This window comes from Equus caballus, chromosome 7 (genome assembly GCF_041296265.1).
Source record: "Equus caballus isolate H_3958 breed thoroughbred chromosome 7, TB-T2T, whole genome shotgun sequence".
Classification (NCBI taxonomy): Eukaryota; Metazoa; Chordata; class Mammalia; order Perissodactyla; family Equidae; genus Equus; species Equus caballus.
In genome coordinates this window covers 84,548,305-84,573,047 of record NC_091690.1, presented here as the reverse complement: position 1 = coordinate 84,573,047, position 24,743 = coordinate 84,548,305, and the positions used below count along the sequence as shown (strand labels likewise).

General features: G+C 52.8%; 1 protein-coding gene across 49 annotated transcripts in view; it reads right to left on the bottom strand.

The window, feature by feature from the left end:
- The window catches only part of ARNTL (aryl hydrocarbon receptor nuclear translocator like), a 103,518-nt gene that overhangs the window by 35,227 nt on the left and 43,548 nt on the right, over positions 1-24,743 (bottom strand). For 26 of the 49 annotated variants that reach the window (XR_011440273.1, XR_011440274.1, XR_011440276.1 and 23 more), the window contains one exon: positions 1,388-1,515. The exons of 4 other annotated variants lie outside the window; for them this stretch is intronic. The gene's annotated coding sequence lies outside the window, so the exon portion shown is untranslated. Of the gene's footprint in view, positions 1-1,387; positions 1,516-2,856; positions 2,972-21,496; positions 21,594-24,743 lie in introns of those variants that run through there. 19 more of the 49 variants (XM_070272047.1, XM_070272045.1, XM_070272036.1 and 16 more) reach the window with 4 other exon arrangements.

Sequence of the window (24,743 nt, the reverse complement as noted above, 5' to 3'; positions counted from 1 at the left end):
CTCCCCTTTTTCCTTTATATTTCTGTTCAAGTTTTACTTCATCAGTGAAGCTTCCCTAAATATCCACATAACACAACCCCCTGCCAACCTTTCCTAGCCACGTCTGCCCTGCTTAATTTTTCTCCATAGCCTTTGTCAAAATCTGGCCTACAACCATTTCTTTCTTTCTTTTTTTTTTGTTTTGAGGAAGATTAGCCCTGAGCTAACTACTGCCAATCTTCCTCTTTTTGCTGAGGAAGACTGGCCCTGAGCTAACATCCATGCCCATCTTCCTCTATTTCATACGTGGGACACCTACCACAGCATGGCTTTGCCAAGTGGTGCCATGTCCGCACCTGGGATCCGAACCAGCGAACCCCAGGCTGCTGAGAAGCGGAACGTGCGAACTTAACCACTGCACCACCGGGCTGGCCCCTACTTCTTTCTTTACTTATTGGCTCCACTAGACCATAAGGATAAGAGCAGGGATTCTGTTTGGTTTAATGCTCGCACCCTTAGTGCCTAGAGGACGTCCTAGCAAATAGTATCAATAAATAGATGTTTAATGAATGAGTAAATACATTTGCATATTAGGAATATTCTTTGCTCATCACAGATGTTGTAAATATTTCCCCCCTTTTTGCCTTCTAACTTTGCTTACGTGTTGAATGTGGTACTAAAAGTGACATGTTTTAAAAAGCCTTGTCTCACCCCAAAAATAATAAAAATATTCTCTTTACTAATATTTTTATAATTTAATTTTTTTATTTAGCTCTTTAATCCACTTTGAAATTATTTTTGGTACACTACCTAAGGTTGGGAATTTATTTCCCTCCAATGGATAGACAAGTGGTCCAAAACATTGAGCAGACCACACGTCCTGTCACTAATCATTTGAAGTGCCACCTTTATTGATTTACTGCCTATTTCTGGACTTTCTATTCTGTTCCTTTGATCCAGTTATTTCCATTCTAGTACCACACTGTTTATTATTGTGGCTTTATAATACATTTTAATATCTGATAGAACAATCCTTTCCTTCTCATTACTCTTCATTTTCAGAAATTTCCTGGCTATTCTCCCAGATTTATCCTTCGAGAAGCATTTTATCACCATTAATCACACTGAGGGCCCTGCTGGTGTCTGATGTTGTTGTTATCACTATTACTGACATTAAGAGAAGTAGGGCCAGGAGTGAGTACAGAGCCCTTCCCTCAGGGTCTTGGGGCCCCTCTGGGCTGCATGTCAGACAGGGGGTGCCACCTCCAGCCCCCACCCCCTCTCTTTGAACAGAGAGACAACTGCATGAGGCGGAATATCCCACAACTCCTGTAGGAAGAACCAGCATCCAAGCTGCTAATGACAGTAGTTGGGGTGGGGGGGCGGGAGGAAAGGATTCATTCGTTACCTGAGTTACAGTTCTTAAGCCTCAGATCCACCTGGGGAGGAGCAAGGGGCTACTGGACCTGCTGGTCACCTCAAAGCGACGTTCATGTTTTGTAGTTTCCTTTCAGGCAGTCAACTTCTTCTAGAAACCTACAGTGGGGCCCACAGGAAAAGAAAACCCAGATAGGTCGCTTTGGGTAAATCAATTTAAAAATCTATCACTAAGGGAGACGGAGGAGCTGGCTCGTGACTCCTCACCACGGGAGTCACGGTGGCGGACCCCAGCCCCAGCCCTCGGCCGCCTGTGACACGCAACTGCAAACACGCGAAGGAATCTGACAGGAGACGTTTCCTGGGAAAACAATGCATTTTAAGTTACTAAACACGGATTCTTGGACACGGCCTTAAGAGAGGGAAGATAATTGTGTTTTCCATTTCTTCTATTGGGTCAAGCAATTATCATAGTGGAACTTACTGGGTGTGTCCTTGGCGTCAGGCCCTGCTCTTGTTGCATTTATAACTCATTTCAACCTGAAAATAACTCTGTGAGGTAGATGCTATTGTTTTCTTCATTCTACCGGGGAGATGAGGGGACTGAGGTAAACAGAGGCGACGGAACAAGCCGAGGCCACAGCGAGAGTGGGGGAAGCCACTGACCGCCACCACAGCACTCAACTCTCTCTGTCGGTCAGTTACCTAAACTCAGACAACGAGGAACAGCAGACATAGTCTCCAGAAAACATCAGGCCAAAACAAAGTGATGCGGCAGGCCCACCCCTGATGCTGCCGGGAGCAAGCAGGGACGCGTAAAGAAGGCGCGAGAACCTCAGGGGGTTGGCGCACACGGGCTCAGGAGACAGCCATCCCCAGAGGCGCTCCGTGACCGTCCCCGCCGGCCCTCGGGGTCCCTGTGTCTGGAAGGGGCTCTGACAGCAGCTTCCTGACCTTTCGGGAGCAAGACTCCAGGCGCTTGACGCTCCCCCAGCTAGCTCCTGCCATCTATCTCTGCCTTCATCACGATAAGGGTCTTTGAGGGAATATCCAGGGATAGAAGGGGATCTGTCTGCCCAGTTTATTCCTCTTTGCAGTCGGATTCGGAAATCTCCACGGTCTGGGCGTGTACAAACAACATCACCAGAGTTTCAGCCTTCCAGGCCCTCAGCCCCCAGCGACACGGCAGCGGCAAAGGGACGCCCAGCCCCGAGGAAGCGCTGGTCACGGCCCCTGTCCTCTCCAGCCTCGCGCCCTCCTCACTGTGGCAGAGACAGGTCATCCCCTTGCTTAAAACACTTCAGCGGCTCCAGTGCTCAGCCCCAAGCCTTCCAGATACATCACCAAACCCCCTAACAGGAAACACCAGACTGCTGCCATGAGCTCCTTACTCTCCAGCCCAACCTCCACCTGCTGCCCAACGCTCCAGCCCCCGAAATCCTTAATTGCCAGGAGCACGTGGCCTCAGCTGGGCCCACACTCCCCATACCCACTCATCACCTGCTCAGCTCCTGCTTTCCTTTCAAGTGCCCTCAGCTGTCACCTCCTCCGAGAAGCCCCCTGGCTCTCCTGCTGTGGCTCCTGCCCTTCCCTTCCCACCCTGCGGCCTCTCTCTGCCTTCTGCCTGCCCCCACCCCCACTGTGATCTTATTGTGAGGTGTCCCCCAGTGCACGCCTCATCTTTCTCTTTCCCCTACTCCCCTGAAACTTAGATGAAGTCAGCTGTGACACAATTATTTTTGGAAAACTGTTTTCTCTCCAAGAAAGTATTCTAAATGTAAGACAATAAGTGAAACAACAAAAGAAACAAAAAAAACCTCTTTCTGTGCTAACGACTTCCAAAAGAGAGCTGAGCCATGGGCTGAAGGTGTCTGGGAGAGGGGCCCTGGCTGAGAGGAGCTCAGGGCCAGCCCTGGGGCTGCCATCCAAGTGACACAGAGTGAGGACACTCCTGGGAGAGCCTGGCCTGTGCTCCTGGAGTTGGAGGCCACTTGTGGGCCCGCTTCTGAGCTAGAGATTCCCAAAGGTGGGAGGGGCCTTGCTGGGTGGCCAGATAAAGCAAGGCATGAAGGGAGAACTTGGGGCACACTCTGTCCCACCTCAGTCCCCTTGAGCTCCTTGGAGCACAGGGAGCAGGATATCAGGGGCTCCACCCGAAGGAGGGAGGGGGCTGGGAGAGTGTCACAGCCCAGGCTGCCCCGCAGAGACGCCTCAGCACTGAGAAGAGGGAGGGTGAGCCACAGTCAGGCACCAAAGGAGACACAGCTGCTCCTCTGACAGAGCAGGGCGAGGCCGCCCCATCTACAGGCAGACGACCACATCGAAGACCTCCAATTGCACACCAAGCATCGCTCCTTTCCCTCCTCCCTGCCCCAGCACCCCAAAATGCTACAAGAAGAGAAAGGGGAGCGTGTATTAAGGTTCAAACTATTAGCTGCCCCTCCCTGTGGGCCACCCCGTGTCAGGCCTGGCCACGTGCTCGCCTTGACTGGTGAATGTGAGCAGACAGGACAGCGCAACTTTCCAACAGAACCTTTACAATGCCTTCCTCTGTCGGCGCTGCAACCAGCGGTTTCCTAGCTAGAGGCTCCTCCTTTAGCCAAGGTCCCGGGCAGACAGCAGCCCGAGGGAGAAATAAACCTCTGCAGCTGGAGGCCCCTGAGATGCTAAGGGGGTTTATTTCTAGGGTGACCACGCCTCTGCACAGACCTCCCCATTTTAGCACTGAAAGCCCTGCAGCCGGGAAACCCTTCTGTCCCAGACAAGCCAGGAGGGTGGTCGCCAAGCTCTTACCACTGCATCACCCCTCCTAAGCATCCTGGCACGAGCAGGAGGAAGGGAACACAGACAGGATCCTGGAGCCACAGAGCAAGCCTGATCTGGGAGAGGGAAAAGGGACAGTGGCATTCACGGCGCACTAGCCTAATCTTCGAAATAAACTGTCCGTTAACTGTGATCATTATCCCAATTTTCCTGGTAAATAACTAAGGATTGAAGAGGCAAAGTTACCTTGCGTAAGATGACTCAGCTAGCAGGTGGGGACAGGAACCCAGGTGTGCCTGCTCACTGTTGGTTCTTCGTCTACCTGCCACACCGCTGCTGGTCATGCCTCCAAACCAGCCCCACAAAGTAAAAGACAAACACCCCAAACAAACACCCTGGGGCCGGCGTGAGGGGAACCGATAAGAAGGAGCATCGGGTTCAGGAAAGCTACAGAAACTGAGCCAACACGTGGTCTCTCGGCTTCCTGGCAGCCAGGGCAGAGAGGGAAGTGCTCAGCCCTCACCGGGCGGGCAGGTGTCTCAGTTAGTTGATTAGCACAGACTGAGCAAGGAGGGGCATCTGCCGGGGGCTCTCTCTGTGGGACCTGACAATGCTGCATGGAGTTGCTCTGGGGAAACAAGCTTTGTGAAAGAACAGAGAGCTTCCCCCTTTTTAAAATGGGACCCCAGTGAAAGCCTGTCACCCCTTGAGCCCCCACCCCCAGGTGTGACAGCTGGATGGTGTTCTGTTAATACCACTTTGTGAAGCCCAGGGTGTGACTGGGGTAGTGGCTTTCAATGTTGTGCCTTAATACAAGACCACGGCTGAGGAAAGTATGGACCACGGTGAATCAACATGCTGACTACCCTGTCTAGGAGCTGTACGCTTACTGATCTGATCGACTTCCCCACAAAACCCCAAACTCCCCGGGAAGGGCCCCTGTGTGGCCACCTGTGCATCCCCACAACCCGCAAGGAGCTGGTCGTGGACACAGCAGCGATGGGAAGCACTTTCCCTTCCCGTCCAAGAGCCGTGGCAGCTGGGCTGGCCCCATTCTCCACATTCTCCACACTGTGGTGCTGGTGCCAACCCGGGTCACTGAGGGATTGCGTGTGGACTTGCCGTGCTCTGTGCAGATGGTGGGGGCCTCCGAGCACAGGCGACAGGCTGAACAGGCGCTGTCCCTCCAAGCCCCACCTTGGCCCTCCCTGGTTGCTCTGGCAGCCTGTGGGGAGCTTGGTCACCTTATTTTGAACAACGGATTTAGAGAAGATTCACCCAGTAAGACTAGGCGCTTTTAACCTAAGGGAACAGGTGTTTGCACCAGGATCATTCAGCAAGCATTTCTCCAGCCCCTAGCAGATGCCAGGGGACCAGGGACACAGGGAGGAACCAGCAGTCCCTCTGTTCAAGATTCTCTCAATCCGGTCAGAGAGACAGGCTTTAAATAAAGACATGACCGCATGGTCACTGCGATAGGCAGGGCTGTGCTTCCAGCTGTGAGAGCAGCGCACTGCACAACCGCAGGACGTGCCTTCTCTTAAGTGGCAGAGATTTGTGGAGCCATTATGACAAACTTCCAGCAGGTGGCAGTCAAGTGTCTTGAGGAAGGAGTGCCCTTTTTCTAGCTGTGGGGCATATGTAAGGTACCCGAGCAGAAGAGAGGGGGAAAATAATTAGCCTATGGGCTGGAGCCTGGGGGGTATCGGAAGGAGAAGGGACCAGGGAGGAGGCGAGACCTGAATGAGGTGCTGCCGACGGTTGCCTGGTGGACTGGGTGGTTGCAAGGGTGTTCTGAGCAGGGGAGAGCGGTCTTTGCGGTGGGCGTCAGGGCCTGGGGGAGAAGCCTGTAAGTCAAGGGGACTGCATTTGGAACTGCAGCCTTGGGGGGCCAGCTGAGAGGGCCTCCCAGGGGGCCAGATTTGTGAGTCCTGGGGCACTCTGTGAATCAAAACGAGAGCCCCAGCACCACTGACGGAGGAGAGTATCCAGAATTCCAGTCTCGGGGGGCTGCTGAGGACTCCTGGAGGGCTTCGGAGATCAAATTAAGAGTCACGCAGCAGGATGTGCCCCTAGCGCAACAAAGGCGCTCAGTAAATGCTTGTTGAGTGAATGATAAAAAGAATGCCTTCTTAGACCTTTGCTGGCTCTATCACTGAAGTACAGGAAGGGGAACAATTTGAGGAAGAAGCTGTGGCCCCACGGGGCTTTCTGGGAGGACTCTTGGTCCTGGACGGGGATGTATGGACCACTGATGGGACAAGGGTGGGAAGTGGCCCAATTCCAGCTGACAGGTGAGTAGGTGCCCAAATGGAGGGGGATTAGGATGTGGAGGCAGAATAAACAGAAGGGTCACAAGGGCAGCAATGAGCAGACAGGCAGGTCAGATCACTCCTCTACGATGTTTGATTAAAAAGACTGCAGAATGACTTGGAGTCTCAGGACTGAGCGATCCCCCTTTAACATCCATGAACCCCCTGGAAAGTGAACCGATACTACTTCGTGCTTTTAATGCCCCAGGCCCTTTATGACCCAGTGCTTAAGAGCATGCTCTCCGCTGAGAGATGACAGTCAGGTTTCAAATCCTGACGCCACCGTGTATTGTGCCTGGGATGCGAATGTCAGCTCCCACAAACACACGACACTTACACTGTGCGTCACGGGCTCCTGACCTGTGAGGTACAGATGACAACATTCCCCATCTCAGAGCTGGGGTGGAGAGGAAAGGAGATGCACACAGTGCTCAGAAGGGTATGTGGCACAGAATGGGCCCTCTGTAAGGGTCAACCACGATTGTCTTCTCACTTAACCATCACAGCACCTGTAAGATGGCTGATGTCCTCTCTCCCACTTTACAGATGAAGAAACGGAGCTTCAGAGAGGTTAGGTAACTTGACCAAGCTGCTGATTTTATAGGAAGGCAGATTTAAACCCAGGTCAGGCCTATCGAAAGCCCATAGTCTTTCCACTAAACAGCACGGCCTCCATGCAAGATAAGAAGTGGGCACGTTGCAGAGTATGCAGGGCTTAAATATTCTTCAAACCAGCACTTCCCAAAGGCCCGTCACGGAATTCGGATTCCACGAGATTTCAGTGATGTTACACAGGGGAAAAGTCAATGGCCAAAGAGGTACAGGGAAGGCTGGGTCAAGCGGCCGGCTTTCTCTTCCGCAGGGTCTGTCGGAACCTTACACACAGCCCAGGGACAGTGATGGCCCAGAAGCAGCGGGGCCTCCAATGCCCGCGTGTGCTCATCCAGGCGCTTTTCTTCATCTAACATCCAAAAGACAGAGGTTAGGGGCGAACGCTATGGGGAACCATGCTCTGCAAAACCCTTCAGGATTAAGGATCCCTCCCGGATCCTGCCTGCCCTTCTGCCCTGCCGACTTTCTCGCCAGAAGGCGCCTGGCATGGCTCCATCAGCCTCTCAGCTCCTCTGAAAACAGCCCGAGGCGGAGGTCCCCGGCTGACTTCTTCCCAGAGTGGTCTCTGGCCACTTCCTCTGCCCAGTACGTGACCTCTGCCTCAGGCTGCCCTGCCTCTCAGCACCCGTGTTGTCTGCAGCACCCACGTGCATGCAGCCCACTCCCCAGACTCTGCCCCAAGGGTTTTCCCTCCAGCCTGGATCTGGGTACTCTGCATTGCCTGGAGGACGACAATGGAATCTGAAGCTGCCAAGGGAGCTCACAGGTGCTGCCTCTCCCCAAGGTGCAGGCCTTGTACTCCTCTGCACCCCAGTACCCAGCACAGGGCCTGACACGGAAAAGATGCTCAACATCGTGGGGGGCGGCTATGCTCTGTGTCTGCCACAGCCTGTCTGCTCTGCCACGTCAGCTCTGGGAGGCAGCCTCCCGAGGGCAGAGTCTCCTCCGGGCCCTCAGCTTTGACACGCCCCTGCATTCAAAGATGGCACGGGGGACGACCCCTTGGCCCCCACAGCAAGAAGGATCAATGAGTCGTGTTCATTAACCAAAGACATATCAGACTGGATCCTGTTTGGTTTTTCTCTTTTTCTTTTTTCCTTTCTTCTTCCTTCTTCTTTTCTTTTTTTTTTTTAATGCTACAGAATAAGAGAAGAGAGCCTGGCCCTAAAGACTCAGGGGGAGAACACTCTTTCCACAAGAAAGCTTACTGCCTGAAGTTGAAGTAAGTTCTGGAAAACACCTGCACCTTGTTCTACAGGAAACAAAAGGATGCACGGCTGCTGTTGGTGGTAAAGGGAAGGATGCTGGTGGGAGGGAGAGCAGAGCTAAAGATGGGCGGCCTGACAGGAGCCCTGAGTGGCTGGTTGGGCCGTGGATGGAGGCAGGCTGAGAAAGGCAGCAGGCGGATCCGAGGAGGGCTGAGGCTCAGAGAGGAAAAGGGGTATATGCCTTCTTTGAGGATGTGGGGAGGGCTGAGAGGAGGACAGAAAATGGGCAGAATCCTGAGCAGAAGACAACAGGGACACTGCGGGATGGCACACGGAGTGGCCTTCACCTTGTCGCCATGGCAGAGAGCAGGGCCAACAGCCAGGTGTGGGGGCCCTGAGACGGTGGGAATGGGTGCAGGGGGTGCAAAGTAGCAGAGCCACTGCCCAGGCCTGTGGTCTCCCCATACCCCTGCAACCAGGAGCAGTGGGAGAGCCGGGATGCTCACCTTGGCGCAGGGCAGCGGGTGTAGACAAAAGGATAAGAGAGGATGGGCGTGAAGAGACGTGGCCAGGGTAGTGGTCAGTGCAGGGCCCCCTGGAGCCCACAGCCTGGGTTCAAATCCCAGCTCCGCCACTGACTAGCTGTGTGTCCTGTGCCAGCAACGTGACCTCTGGGAGCTGTGGCTTCCTCCCTGTAGGATGAGGAGGATTCCTGCTCACAGACTGAACGAGCCCAACATGTGAAAGGCGGGGTACCTGTGGCTACTGAAACAGCCGGCCTCGCGTGGGCGGAGGAGTAGGGGCAGAGGCTGTGGAAAGGTCAGCACTGATGTCCGAGAAAGTACATCGGACGGGAGAGCTCAAGGTGCAGGCGCTCAGGAACGGTGAGGCAGAACACGCAGGGCGCCGGCAGTGGGCACGAAGAACTCAAAGTCGAGGAGATGCAGGACAGTGAGCTCTTGGGACCAGGAGGGAGTCAGCAAGGCAACGGGAAAGGCTGGAGAGAGGGACCCGGGAGGGGCGGAGACATCCCAGAGGTCAGCACTCTGCAGCAGGAAGCACTGAGGACTCACAAGAATTTGAAAGGTGAGTGGTATTTTAAGAGTCCAATTCCTTCATTTTACAGTCAACGAAACTAAACCATGGAGAAGTCACTGCTCCTACAGAAAGCAGGGAATAGGCTAAGGAGAAAGTTAAGTCAATGGGTGACAATCACAGAACTCTGGAGCTGCGGGACGATGAGACGGCGAAAAAAGGACACTGACTTCCCTACAGAGATGGAGACCCCAGGAGAAGGGGAAGCCAGCAGGCGGACAGCCGCTGCCCAGGGCTGGGCTGCACCAGGGCCTCTGGGGTGATACAGAGACACCTGGCTAGGAGGTCTTTGGGGCACAGGGAGGAGAGGCCCCCCTATGTCCCACCTACCATAGGTTTTGGCTGACGGGTAAGGAGGCCTCAGATGGCGACCGCAGCCCCAAAGCCCTAAAGCAATCCACCCACACAATTTACTGAATACCCGTATATGCCAGGTAATTTCTACAGTGAAAGAACTGGTAGTTCGAGTAAATTTCCACCACGAATTGCATGTGGCAAATTTCAATTCGGGACAATTTTGTAATAATGAAGACACTGTTAGTGTGCTGCCCACAATCACTCATTAATCTTTCAACAAATATTTACTGAGGGCATCCAAGTGCCAGGCACTGTTCTCCACGGCAGGGCTGGGGCTGGGGAGACAAAGATCCTTGTCCCCATCTGTATACGTTCTGCTGAGGAAGGCAAGCGAAGGAGATAAACAAGGAAATTATGCTGGCTGGTGGTAAGCGCTGGGGAGACAAGCCAGAGACGGGGCAGGAGGAGCACTGGAGGTGAAGGTGGTCAAGATGTGAGGAGATGAGGGGTCGAGCAAGGAGCCTTCCAGGCCGAGAAGAGCCAGTGCACAGGGCTGTGGTGGAGCCACGGATGTTAGAGGACCAATGACTGGAGTAGGGTGGGGAGGGACCACAGGGGGCCTGGCAGACCCCTGCAAGGGCCTTAGCTTTGACTCGGAGTGAAATGGGAAGTGGCAGGATCCCACTGAGGGTTTAAGTCTGGCTGCCGTGTTGAGAAGGACTAGGGGGAGGATGGATCCTGTGGGGGGACTGTGTACATGTGGTCGTGGGGGACTGTGTGTGTGTGCGGGCGGTGGCAGGAGCGTGTGCATGAGTGTGTGTGTGGGAGGGGTGGTGGGCAAAGGGAGCACAGGGAGGCCAGGAAGGAGACGACGACAACAGTCTGGAGAGATGGCCAGCTCAGCCCTGGTCTCAGGAGCAGACTGGTCTCAGGAGATGAGGGGCTGGGAGGCGGCTGAATTCTAGACGTTCTTCAGGCGGGCTGCACTGATGGACGGGATGCAAGGCGGCCGCGGAGTCGGGGCTGAGTGGCCGTGGTGGGTGATGGGCGGCTGCTGATTCCTGGTATACTCTGAAGGAACAGCCAACGGGATTTCCTGACTGTTTTTCTGATGTGAGGGGTGACAGCCAGTCTGTGAAGGGCACAAAGGCCCCCAGCCAAGGGGGCAACTGGGGGTGAAAATCCAACCCAAGCTCCACTTGCCAGGCGGCAAGCCTGTGTGACAGCTGGAGGAAAGGCGCCTATGAGCTGTCTGAGTTGCATCACAGGCTACACTGCGGTCTGTATACCCATGCCCTGCCTTTCTGGAGCAGTGTGGACCTCCCATTTACTGAGCATCCAACGTGCCAAGGACGGTGCTGGCCCTTACACAGCTTGTTTGGTCCTCACAACGCATTATTATCAACATCATGTAGAAGATGGCCCTGAGCCTCAGAGAGGTGCAGCAAGCTGTCCAAGATCACACAGCTGGGATGGGGGAACATGGACAGAACCCCGATGTGCCCCACTCTAGAGTCAGGACTCCGCACATGCTCTGTTGGTTCAGTGACTCAGCAAAAAAAAAGCAAAAGCTCCGTCCCAAGTAGGGACGTGCCCACCCACCCGCCTCCCTCCCACAGGGCGAAGATGCCAAACCGGCAACAAGGACATGAACAACTGGAGGCCGGGGGAATGGCAGGTGTTTAACTGGTTAACTCAGAGTTAACAGATGACCCTTTCTGTTTCAACTCTGACGGACTGGACACCTTTCTGAAACGCCCTTGTCCCCTCGCCTGCCCTGGCTAGCACGGTGTGAGGAGACGATTTCATGCTAGGACGCAGCCTGAGGCCTTCCACAGGGCCCCAGATCTAAGAGGACCCCCTGAGCGTGTCCTGACCCCAGGAACGACCCTGCGTGTTCCTCTCTTAACTGAAACGGAATCAGCTTGTTTTCTTTCTTCTGTCTCTTTCCTACTCGAGGAATAAAAAAAAAATCCTGCAGTGATTTCAGTTTCGTTTTTCTGAGCTCTGGTTGCAGCGAGCGAGTGTTCCATGTCTAAGGAACTGAAGAAGCACAAGCCGTAGAGCCTGGGGTACTGTCTCTGAGAACATGCTCAGTGCAGGAATCACAACAAAAATAACAACGCAAAAGCTGGAGCAGCGGAAACCACACGCAAGGCTTTTCTTTTGCGCCAGGCAGTGCTGTTCCACTGCGTTCTCAAGGAAGAAGGAACCAGTCCTCGGAGTCCAGGAAACTGCCTGCGGGTCCTCAGCTCGCAAGCGCGGGAGAGCGCGGACGCCAACCCAGGTCTGCCGGACTCCCAGCTCGTGACAGGTGAAGGGGTCTTATCCTTTCCGAATTCAACAAAACGAAAATGAAACCTCCTAGAAATCAATAAAAGCCACACACCTCCGTGGAAAAATCAGTACAGAATACGAACAGGTAATTCACACAATTCATCCACGCAGGCAGACGCCACAAAACCACCCAAACAAACTGGGAAAAGACCAGGGAGCTCGGCTGGTTTTCCTTTCTGTAAAAATCTGCACATGGATGTAAAAAAATATATATGTACAGGTGGGAGGGGTACAAAAAACAGAGGTGGTAAAGATGAAAAAAGAGGATAATAAAAACTGTTTCAGACTCTTTAAGCTTATGCTTTTCTAAAACGAACAGGGGAAACATCAAAACACCTTATTTCTCTGTCAATGGATGCAGTTAAAAATTCTGACTTCTATTACATATCCTTATGTAAAAGGACATTTCTAAGAGAAATAAAACCATTTCTTTTTATTTCAAGTCTATCCTAAGGTTTCTCCAGCTAATTTATAAACTGAGAAACACACACACTCCCTCTCGCATACTCAAAGATTCAATACAATTATTTTTAACATTCCTTTCACTCTCTTGAAATGAAATTTGTAAGTAATATAACCTACCAACACATAATTTCACAAACAATCAACGTAATACCCTCACTGTAATACAAACAAAGGAAATAAAGTTAGTTAAAATAAGATAACAGGCCCATCAATATGCAAATGTCAGGCACAGGGACTCCAGAAGAGGCGACGGAAGATAAGGAGATGCTTGTATCTATATACAGCAAATAGGCAAACCTCATAGACTTGGTGGTTGTGTTCCTGGAAAATGCAGTGTATATTAAAAACATGCAAAAAGCATTTGTGTTTATGTGTAAAATGGAGCCAGATTCCAGGCTCAGACAACTATATACAGGGTTTCACCTACATGAATGCCCACTCAACTTTAGGAAGCTGTGCGGGATGATGGTGTCACAACCCTTCGTTCTCCACTTGTTACATCTGGCATCCCGGCTGCCCCCAGTGAAAACCCCGCCCCCATCATCAGGACAGCCAACCGCCCCACACATTCCCAAGGTGTCTCATAGGGGGCTCCACGTACCCAGTCAGAACCAGCAGGTGGCTCAGCTCTCTCCCACAAAGAGAAGGGGCAAGGAGAGGTTAAGATCTTTCCCCAAAGACACACAGAAAATCAGCAGTAGTCAGGACTAGAAAAGGAGTAGACAGCGGAGGAGAAAGGAAATTCATATTCTAATATTCATATTTATTCACTGCAGGACATTGCACTAGGTGCCCTTGGCCACGCCCGTGGAGGATCTCGTCCCATCCTCCCAGCAACCTCAGGGCTTAGTCCCCAGGTTTCAGACAGACACTACAGTTCAGGGAGGTGAGCTCCCTGCTCAGGGCCCTATTTCTGGTAGTGATAGGATTGACTCTATCCAGTCCTTTTTCTTTTGCTTTGAGCTGCTTTCCCTCCAGGTCTCTGGGCCTAAACCTGGGGGACCAGGTCCCTCACTTTGCTGCTTAAATCTCTAGGAAACAGTATCTGGGATGCACTCCACCTGAAAAGCAACCAAGAAAGATGGTTCAATCCAGCCTCTCCATCCTTCTGGCTCAGCCAGGGTGTGGCCAGGGCCTGGACCAGGAAAGCCCAGGGCCGCTGACCCCGAGCACAGGAAGCGGACTCCTGACGATGCCACAGATCGTCTGCCCCCGACTCCTGGGCGAGCCTGGCCTGAGCTGCCAGGGGTCAGAGCACGATGACCAGCACAACTGCCAGGCTGGGCCCTGGGGCTGTTCCTGCCTAGGACGGCCCAGGCCTCCACAGCCCCACCCCGCACTCCACACGACGGCAGGCCGCTGAGGGGCCGCACCCAGGCCACGAAGGCGGGAAGGGCTGGACAGTGAACGAGGGCTTGGTTGTCCAACGTGGAGGTGTCAGGGCTGGGGACCACTCCCCGACAGTCACCGCAGCCTCACAGCGCATCTGCCTCTGCTCATCTAACCCTCAAAACATCCCCACGAAAAGACTGTTCAAATATATTATTATTCAATACTAACATTGTTATTATTTAATATATTATTTAAAATGCCGTTAAAAGTGTCATTTCCATCTTTCAGAAGAGGAAACCGAGACCTTTGTGACTGGCACACAGTTACCCAGGTAGCGAGGGGCCGGGCCACACTCAGCCCAGGTCCGATGGCCCCAACCTGACCCCTTCTCCCTCCCTCCCCTCACCTCAAAAGCCCCTCCTGATTGAGGCATTTCGGGAAAGGGTGCGTTTGGCCCCTGGCCTCCCAGCTGTGGGCGCTGGGGCTGTGCTGTGGACCAAATACGGCGTAGGCACTTGAAGAGGTGTCCGCCTTGCAGTTCCCAGGCACCTTCCTCCCTCTGCCTGCTGGCCACAAAGCCACGACGAAGCCTTTGACAAGAAACCTACTGCATCAGACTTCGTGGTCAGGAAAGGAAAAGACTAACAGCCACCTCTGTCACCCTGACCCAAACCCAAGGCTCCACAAGGCCTGCCGGCCCGGCAGAGCTGGGACGAGCCCGTGTGTGGGCGCCGGTGCAAGGCCAGACCGGCAGTCTGCTCTGTCAAAACCAACTGAGGAGGCTTCACAGAACACGGTTCAACTCAGGATTTCTTGCAAAACAAGTGAAGGTGGGGCCAGCCCCGGTCTAGTGCGCCACGGGCTTGCTTTAGGCGCTGAGGCCCTGAGCTGTGACAGCCCCGCAGCCAGGAGGCAAGGCTCAGGGCCAGACGGCGGGCTCCAAACCTCCCCTGGGCCGCTCCATGTGCGACTCCAGACGAGACTGGGCGTGTGTCCTCAGTCTCCTCACTGGTACAAGGAGGACGCTGGCAATACCCACCTCACAGGGCGGCTGCAAGAAGTCAACGAGACAGTGCATGTAGGGAGCTGGGCACAGTGCCTGGCACACGGTAAATGCTTGATTCACATCCACCTCTTGTGAACACTAACACCAACAGCCATACCGTGGAAAGGATGGTTGAAGGCACTGGAGGAGATGAGCCGGTGGGGAAAGGGAGGGAGGGGGCCCGTGAGCATGGCTTCCAGACCTGGAAAGTGAATCCCGCCTCGCCCACCCACCTTTGTTCTGCGTGGCTACCAAGGGTAGAACTGGTCACTGGGGAAACAGCGCCACGAAGTAGGTTTGGATTCGAATAAAGGATTTCCTACCAGGCATACATGTCCGTAAAGGGGAAGCGGGATGCCTGGGGTGTGGTGCCCGAGGGGGCCAGGGACCTGCCTGTCTTCACGAGTACAGATGGGATTTTCCTGCAGCACAGTGGCCAGAGAAAGTGACGCCTCATGCCCCTGCCCCCTGGACCACTCTGTCTCTCTGATAAGAGCCAACAAGTGCTGATAGCCGGGGTGCAGCTGACCTGCCCAGAGGCAGCAGGATGGACTCTGGACCAGACTTAACATACACAACCTTCAGGACTTTCACTTAATGCTCTCAGAACACCGTATGGTGGTGGTGGCAGAGGTGGCTGTGGCCAGCAACAGCTCAATGAACCAAAAGCATTTCTTGAACGCCCACTGGGTGCCTGGCACAGTAATTCAGTGAAAGTGTGAGATGACAGGGCCGTGGTAACCAAACAACACCATTTTCTTACTCTGGAGAATTTAAAACAGCATCAATTACTAATGCCACTGTCATCTGGGGGCACGCAATATGAAGTGGCCAGGTCGGCTGTCTCCCCGGGCAGTGCCTGGGACAGGAAGTCTGGGGGTCATCCCAGCTCACAGGCAACTTCCCAACCTCCTCTCAGGCGAGGCTTTTAATGTTCTTTACCACCGAACCAGTTACTGACACACACCCCTCACCTGGGTTCACTGGTCTCCTGGGCTGAGCCACACACAGGAAAAGAGGCTGGGACACAGGGCAAGGGCCAGGGGTAGGAAAACAAGTGAGAGAAAGGGGAGAATCTGCTCCCTGAAAACTGGTTCAGAGGTGGAGACCCAGGAGGTGCCCCCATCATGAAAAATCAGTGCCTTTAGAAACCATAAAAATGAAAAAGCGTTTTAACACTAGAAACTATTTTATCAATAAAAACATTCTTAGACTATATTAAAACTACAATACAAATCCAAGAAAAAATACAAAATTCTCAAACTTAAGCTCATCACCTATTTCCTGCTAATTTACATGTCTCAACTCGCAGAACTCAAAAGCAGGTAAGTAGCAGTAGGTATCAAAAGATTGAGAAAAAAAATTTATGGAGGTGATGCTGAGAACATGCTATGTACTGACTTCATTCTTTGCCACCTGGCAACATGTTTGAGAACCACTGTCCAGGGTGGCCAGGAACTCACTGGACAGGAAGACGGACCATCTCTTCTCAGAGAGAATGTACTCGATAATCCGAAGACCCCAGCCTGAGCAACGCGGGCTCCCAGGCTGCTGCATCTGCCACGGCCCTGATCCCTCCCTCCCCATGAGCCTCCTTGGCAGCTGTAGGTTCACGGCCCAGAACATCACTGTCCTTCACCCTCCGGTCAGCTGTCTGTAGCTAACTCCCACTGCTTCTTCCTGCTCTGTAACCGCTCCTCTCCCTCTTGGCCACTCTGTGCTGACTGCTATGGCCTTAATTTAGGCCTGGGTCACCCCCTCCTGGCCTACTCATGTCTTCTAAAACCCTTGCCTTCTAGCATTGCCAAGAGTTGACTTCCCCAGAAGCTTGCACAGTCCAACCTTCCCCATAAAGTTTTCCCTGGGTCTCTCTGCCCGCTCCCAGCCTCAGAAAGAGAACTAACACCCAGAGCCCACTCTGGCCCAGGCACAGAGCCAGGCATTAGCCCAGGGCAAGAAAGAGACAGGTCCCAGCTCACATGCCGGCTCTAGTCCATTGATACTGGCTGCCCAGACTACTGTGCAAAGAAGATTCTGAGGGTTAGAAGAAAGACCACATGACCAGGTATTGCTTTTCTACCTGGGGGCCAGAGGACGGGAAGGGCAGCACTCATGCCGCCCACACACCATCCCAGGAGAGGGTGGAGCACTCCACGGGACTCAGGACCACACAGCCCTGGCCTGCGCTGCGCCCCAGCCCTTCACTCCCTTTGGTATTCCCATGAAACCTCCTCAATGATCCATTCCCAGGGCTCCTCCCAAGGCTGCAATATTTATCTCCACTGGCACCCACCATGGCACAATACCTTCCCTCCCCCAACACTCGGCAAGCGTGTGGCACCTTTTTCCATTAGAAACTTGCCAGCGTCTGTAAAGCCCTTCCCAAGCGGGTCAGAGAACAACCGATTTTACCTGGGCCTTGGTTTCAAAATACACAGCTTCCAAGCTTCCCTGCCTTCCCTCTCGCCCCCACTCAACTAGCTGGTTTGCTGCCCACACAAACCTTGGTCTACTCAGGCATATGGGGATTATTCAACTGTCTTGATGTCTGTCTGTCTGAGATTGTGAACCCTGAAGGGCAGAAATCAGATCTGTTGAATTCACTGCTCAGAGCTTGGCACAGCAGGGCGCTGTCAGAGAAAAGCGCAGAGCCCGTGGCCACAGGCCAGCTCTGTCATCACTTGCTATGGGGCCCTGGGCAAGTCCCTCCTCTCTGGGCCTCACTTCCCCATCTCTAGTAAGACGTACTTGAACTAGAGGGTCTCTGAAGACTCCTCCAGCTCTAACGCGCTACGAGCACACAGGCCCCACAGCAGCACACTGCTGTCTTCTCATGACTACGTGGGAAACAGCCTCAGGGTGGGCTCAGCGAGATATGACAACACAGCTCCTCCGAGCAGCTAAGATCCACCACTGTGATGAGTGAGAAACCCCAAAGCGGACAGTCAGTGGTCTGGGATGGACGCTGTATGGCCAAGTTTAATGGACAACAAAGGGGGATATTATCTCCCTTTGAGAACATAAGTACAATATTCTATATTTATACCTTTCATCTCTTAATTTAGACAGTGTGGGACTTTTTCTGATCAGCTCTCACTTGCCAATAATTTCGCTCTACATCTAAATGAAGAATAGGAGTCATATAAGTTCACAGATTGAATGGATGGTTGATTTACAAAGCCCTTAAAATGTGGCTGCAGGCCGATGCTGGCAACCCCATAATTAGATATGGCACGCTCTGCGATGATGTATTTTTTACTGTTTTTTAATAACTCAGTTCTCTTTCTGGGATGAGGGGAAAAATGGAATTTGTTAAAAATAAATCGAGATTGAATGGCTTTTCAGCCTTCTGCTGCTTGTTGCTCACAACATTCTATAAATAAAAGAAGCCGTGCCCCGCAGTGCCCTGTAAACACCCACAGACATGCAGAGCCAAATTCTCCCATTACGACCCCGTGCCAGTTGCCAGGCTACTGCAAGGACCTACTTGAAAGGCGGCCATCTAGGCCATTTCCTGATTAAGCTGCCCTGTAGCAAAGAATCAAAGCCTGCTGCCTTGGCATCGTATCCAGCCTCAAATAATTGCTCCGTGTTCTTGAAATTAAGCCCTTTCCTTGTGATCGAATTACAATTCAGAGGTAAGTGGAAACCTAACTGCCTGTCCGTCCGTCCATCTGCCTGGGTCATGTGTGTGTATGAGATCCTGGGCTGTCACATGTTGGACTTAAGTCAGGCAGCAGAAGTGCATTCCCGACAGTGTCTTTAATTGCACTGAGCAAATCAAGGTCAAACCAAAGTAGGTCAGCTGTGAACATGACAGGTGAGTCAGAGGCAGCCCGCCCTTCTGCTCGCCGGCTTCCCTCGCTCATCGGTTTGGGTCACTGTCGCCAGATGCAGCAAGGCATTTAAAGTCCATACTGTACCTCGCAGGGGCGATGCGCTTGGCATCAGGTGTCGCCTGCCTGCTCTGTGGTTCAATGGGCAACGCAGGCACTGGGAGTGCTCTGGCCGGGCCTCAACAAGCCCTTAAAGAACTGTGCAGAGAATCAGGAGGCTGCAGAGGGCCACGGTCTCGCCAGAAGAGAAATTAACTTCCAGCTCCGGACATAGGAACCAGAAAGCTCAACGCAGTCGTGGAGCAAAATGGGCTCTGGCTAGAAACTAATCACCGCCTCCTACCCCGAAGGCCCCCCACTCAACGACGGCTCCCGGCGAGCGCTCTCCAGGCCCAGGAGCTCAGCCTCTGCTGGGGGGCCGGCTAGTGAACAACGACCACTCAAAAGGGAACCGATGGCTACTCAGTCAGATTCTCCAAACTCGAAACTGGGACCTCTGCTTGGGAGGAGGATTGTTAAAAGCAGGATGTCTTGGGAAACTTGGGACCTAGAGGTCACAAAGTGCTATGTCTCCTCAGAGAGGCCATCTCCTCAGCCGTCCAATCGAAAGGGGCCGTTCCTGTCACTTGCACACCACCTGTGAGTTCTAATTTCTTAACTTCTGAAACGACCTTGTTGCTTTGTGTCTCCTCTGATTAGAATTGAGCATCATGAGAGCAGAGGCCTTCTCTGTCTTGTTCCTGAGTGTTTCCAGAGCAAGTAGAACAGTGACTGGCCCTCAGTAGGTGCTTAATAAATATTCATTGAGTAGAGGAATCCATGCCAAACCTCTGGAAGTGCATTCCAGGTACCGAGCTCCCTCAGTCCTCACAGCAATGTCACGAGGTGAAATTACTATCTCTCCAGCACAACAAGAAATCAAGGCTCAGAGAGGGTGCGTGTTTTTCCCAGGGTACAAATCTAGTAAGTTGATGGAGCTGGAACTCCAAGCCAGGCGCAAAGAGTTCTGATCTTGGCTTTGAAATGAGCATTGGTTGCTTTTAGCATTTAGAAAAAGCAAAGAAGAAAAACTTTAGAGGAAAAACTACACATCAGGAAGAGCTTTATATCAAATGATCTGATACATCGTGGATTCAGCTCCCGCGCCCCGAATCCACGTGCCACGTCCATCTGTAGGGGGCGCTGGCACAGCAGTCAGAGCGGGAGGGAGGGTTCTCGGGCCTCCCTTATGGAAGGTTCCTTCCATCTTTCTGTGGGACCCCAAAGGCCAGGCAGAGAGCGGGGTGGCCATCGGCAGCGACATCCATGGTTCCTGTCGCTGTTAGAAACAGCAGGCTGACTCCATGGTTCCCTGGAAAGGTCCCAAGGAGGGGCTACAAGTGAGTTAGAAGACTGGGGAGTTAAGTACTTGGAATCTGCCTTCTCCCAGACCCATACCTTGAAAACTGGAAGGAAAAAAAAAGAAGGAAAAAGGCATACTCTTTAAGACTGAAATTCCAAAAATTTTTAAATTGCAAAGTAGAGATTTACATTTACCTGAATTTAGAACTCTAAACCCTGCTGAAGCTAAGCTTATGCACCTTTATGATCTATAAATCACAATAAAACTCCCATGAGTCTGATCACTGAGGCCAAAAAACCTCCCCAGGCTGTCTGCTAGATGCGGACTACAGCTTGAATTTACGTGCAAATCAGCAGGTCAGTCCGAGCAACACAGCCAGGCCAGTTCTAGTGGGTGGATGCATTTCTCTAGTATGGGGAAGAAACGAAAATGGCAAATAGTATAAAGAAAATAGGTATTTCCAGTGCTACCAGGATGGCCCAACAACCTTCAAATACCAACATCCTACCGAAACAGAAAACTCTGTGGTTGTGAATGAGGAGGGGCAGGATGACAAACGCACATGTAAGCTAACCTTCCAGATCTGAATTTCTCAGCTGGGATCCCTGGGTGGGCTTCAGGGATAATGTCTCATGAAAAATGTTGGGCTTGTGAGCATCTGTCATGCGCATTTTTCTGGAGAGAGCCCCATAGATTTCACCAGCTTCACAAAGGATCTGTGACCCCAAAAGACAGGAACACCCACCAGGCCTTTCTGGTGCTGCTCCTGTCCTTTGGACAATCTGCCAACACACACAACTATACGGGACGCCTCCCTGGCTTTCATGGTAGACAAGGTGACATTGACAGTTGGGGAAAACTGCCTAAGCTCCTGCCTGGACACCCCAGCCAGCGGGGACTGCTCAGTCAATGACTGAAAGGAGGTCACTGGCTAGAAGGGACCAAGGAACTGTGAGCCTTAGCTTGAGCCCACTGCCCAGCAGGAAACAAATGGCACAGCCAGGAAGACCAAGAACGCAAACTTAGGGACCAGAAAGTCTTAGGCAAGATAAACTTGGGAGCAACAGTGTGGGACAGGAGAAAGAACACGGGCTTCAGAGCCAGGCAGGCCTAAGTTCAAATCCTGGTCCCGCCTCCATACTAGCAGTGTGGCCTTGAGGCGGTAATGATGATACTGCTGACAACAGTATCTATGTGCAGAGCTATTGTTTACTGATGGCACACTGTCTGGCATGCAATAAAGCAAGTACTTATGTACTTATGAAATCACGTATGTTATTTCATTTAATTTCACAGCAACCCTAGTACCCTATATTATCTCCATTTTCTAGATCTGAGAAAGAAGGTTAAAGAGATTACGTTGCATGCCTGAGATCCACAGCTGGTTGGGATTCAAACCCTGGTCTGTTGGACCCTAGGCCCATACTCTTAACACTAAGCTCCACTGCACTGCCAGGCTTCAGCTTCCTCACCTGGAGAAGGATAATAACACTTACCCTGCAGGGTGGTAGCATGGGAAGCGCTTAACACAGTACCTGGCACACAGGAAGCTCCACGGGGTAGCTATTCACGTTATTCCTATGACATCAGGACCTTTGGAAGAGAGAGGGAGGTGTGGGAGGTGAGCATCTGGCTGTACAGATGGTGCCGCATTTCACTTCACAGGGCTCCACAAACAGGAAGGGAACTTGGGACCAAGGCTTAAGAGCCCGGGATGACATACTCTCGGTTAGGGACAGAGAGGGGACACCTCAGCAAGACAGAATGTGTTTACTCAGAGATGAAAGTCTTTTCATCAAGACTTGGAGGTGACCGGGGGTTCTGGAAGAAGGCATCGTTCAAGCCCAAGGAGAACATTCTCAAGAGGCAGTACCAGACGGCACGGTGACGCCCCGGCTAGGAATGGGTACCTGCTGTCAGGCTGACCCCTGACCCCTGAGGGAGGACGAGAGTTCCTGAGCATGTCTGTGGTAAGGGAGACGCTGAACCCCTGAGTTTTCAGTGAACTCCACCTGGAATCTGGGCAGAACCAGGTACTCTAAAAAAAAAGGGGAGTTTGTTAGAGCCAGTCTCTTTTGGAGTCAAATATGGAGAAATGTACCCATTGCAAGAAAGAACCAATGACTTAGTGTGGCAGGTAGTGTGAAGAGGAAGGACCCGTGTGCAGGAAGAACAGCGAGAGGCACTGAGGCCACCATCTGGACCACACTGCTAGACGGAATGGGGGAGTCTACAAAGGAGCAGAGTCGCTGCCTGGAGGACCAACAGCCTGGCAGAGGACGTGCATCCTGGGGCTGATATTTGCTTGGGAAAAAAACATCACGGAGGTTTTCGCCATGCCTCTGCCCAGACCAGCTCATCCCCTCCTGTTTTTCTTATAAAAGAATCCCCACACCAAGTTACCCGATAGGAACCAAAGATACTCAAAGGTCTTCACATCCTGTCATCGGTCCCCTCTTCTCCATCCCCACAGCTCAACACGGGGCTCAGCATCACTTCCCTGGACCATTTTAACAGCCTCTAAACTAGCTCTCCTGCCTCCTCCTACAGTCCGGCCCCCACATTGCCACCAGCTGGCTTTCTAAAATAAAGCTGCTGACCACGTCACTCACCTCCTGAAAGATGTCTACTGGATTTGCACTGCCTACGGAATAAACACCCAAGTCTTCACTTGCATGAATTCATTCATTTTTTCACTCACCCACCTAATGTGTGATGATCACCTACTGTGTGCCAGGCTCTGTTTTAGGCCCTAGAGACAGAGTGGTGGATGAGAGAGGTAAGACAAAGACCCGTCCTCACAGGTTTACATTCTGGGTAAGACAAACCATAAAGAAGATAAATAAATACATAACATAAAGTCTGGGAGTGATGAGTGCCAATGAAGAAAAATAAAACAGGGTAAGAGGTCAGAGTGATGGGGTGGGACAGACCCTCTACCATCTCAGATGGGTGCAAGACCACCCAAAGAGAGAGCAAAATGGAGTGAAGGTGAGCCAGGCAAAGATGTCAGGAAGAGCGATCCTGATAGTAAACAGCAAGTGCAAAGGTCCTGAGGCAAGAAAGAGGAACAGCAAGAAAGACGCAGTGGCTGGAAAGTAGGGAGCAAAGGGGAGAGTCCTAAGAGGTGAGACCAGAGAAGTAGGAGGGGTTGGCAGGCTGTGGCTAGCAGTGTAGATACTTTTCCCAGGAGGCTAGGAGGCCAGCGGAGTTTTGAGCAGGGAAGTGACATGATCTTATTTACCTTCTAAAAGGTCACTCTGTGTGGAAGACTGACAGCAGTGGGGGCAGAGCGGAAGCAGGGAGACCTGCCGAGAGATGAGAACGTCTGGAGGAGGGTAGAGAAGAGCGGTGGCTTTCAGGACCTACTCTGACAGAGCGGTAGCTGTCAAGAATGGCAAACAGACGCTGTGAGGAGCGAGGGCAGGAGAAGATCAAAGACGAGGCCTAGATTGTGGGCCTGGGCATCCAGGTAAATGGTGGGGCCACATAATACGGGCAGATGGGAGAGGGGCAGGGAGGTCTTGCTTTTTTTAAAAAAAAAAGAATCCAGACGTCTGTTTAGTGATGCTGGGTCTAGGAGACCCACTGCACGTCAAAGCGTGGATGCTGAGTGAGCATGTAAGCTGGCAGCTCGGGAGGGAGGTCCGGGGTCCTCAGTGTACAGATGACGACCAGGACCCGGCCACTCAGGCCCCAGCTCTTGGCCCCCGTTCCAGACACGCACCCAGGTGTCACCTCCTCCACGGCTCGGGCCTCCGCCCTATGGCTCCTCCTGCCTGGAACGCTCCTCCTGACTTCTGCAGTGTCGACTCCGACTCGTCTCGTCTGTGAGGCCCCTCCTGACTCCCCAAGAGAGAGCCGCCTGGTCCTCGTTTCTCCCACGGCACCCTGTTCCGTGCCTTGCCCACGGCACAGCCCACGTGTCCCACCGTCTGTCTGCACCCTTCGTCCCTGTGAGCTCTCGGAGGCAGTGACTGTACGTCTGGGCCTCTCTGCAGCCACCCCCCAACACCAGGCCTGGGCGTGGCAAACACTGGGTACACGAATGGTGTTCTCTGCAAAGAGGCGCAAAAGAATAGGAGCCTGCGCACGGGCTCCCATCCCAGCCGCCGTCTGCAAGGGGAGACGGAGGGCCTGAGCCCTGTCCCTGGAGTGCTAACAAGGCCCAACGGGTCGACGCTTTCTTCCTCTGAGGAGTTTCTCCACGACACAAAAGAGCTTCACGAAATCTAAGGGCGGAGCATCCTGGGCTGCTCCGGGGAAAACAAACACTGCAGCCGAGCCAGGCGTTTTGGGCTCCGCTGCAGAGAAGGCTGGCGAGTCCAAAACCAAGGCCCTGGGGAGTGGGAGACAGAGGGAAGGAGAGCGACCTTGTTTCCAGGGTCTCCTGGAATCCTGAGGGTGAGCCTGGAAGCAGGTCCTATTTGCCCTTCCACAGATGCAGACAAAAAGTATCAGAGAGGTTAGGTGATTTGCCCAAGGTCACAGAGCTGGGAAGTACAGGAGCCGGGATTCACACTCAGGGCTTCCTGAACCATCACCTGGGTTCCTTCTAGCACACTCCGCAGCCTCACTCTATCGTGGGAGGTCACACGCGGGCAGCATCCTTGGGAACCACCTGCGCCCCAGCCTGCACCGAGGCGATGTGGTTCTGGAGAGAGGATGTGGTTCACCACTGTTACTGAGGAGTCACCAGCAGAGCCGGCGCCGGACTCTTGGTCTCGGACGCCCAGGCTGGGC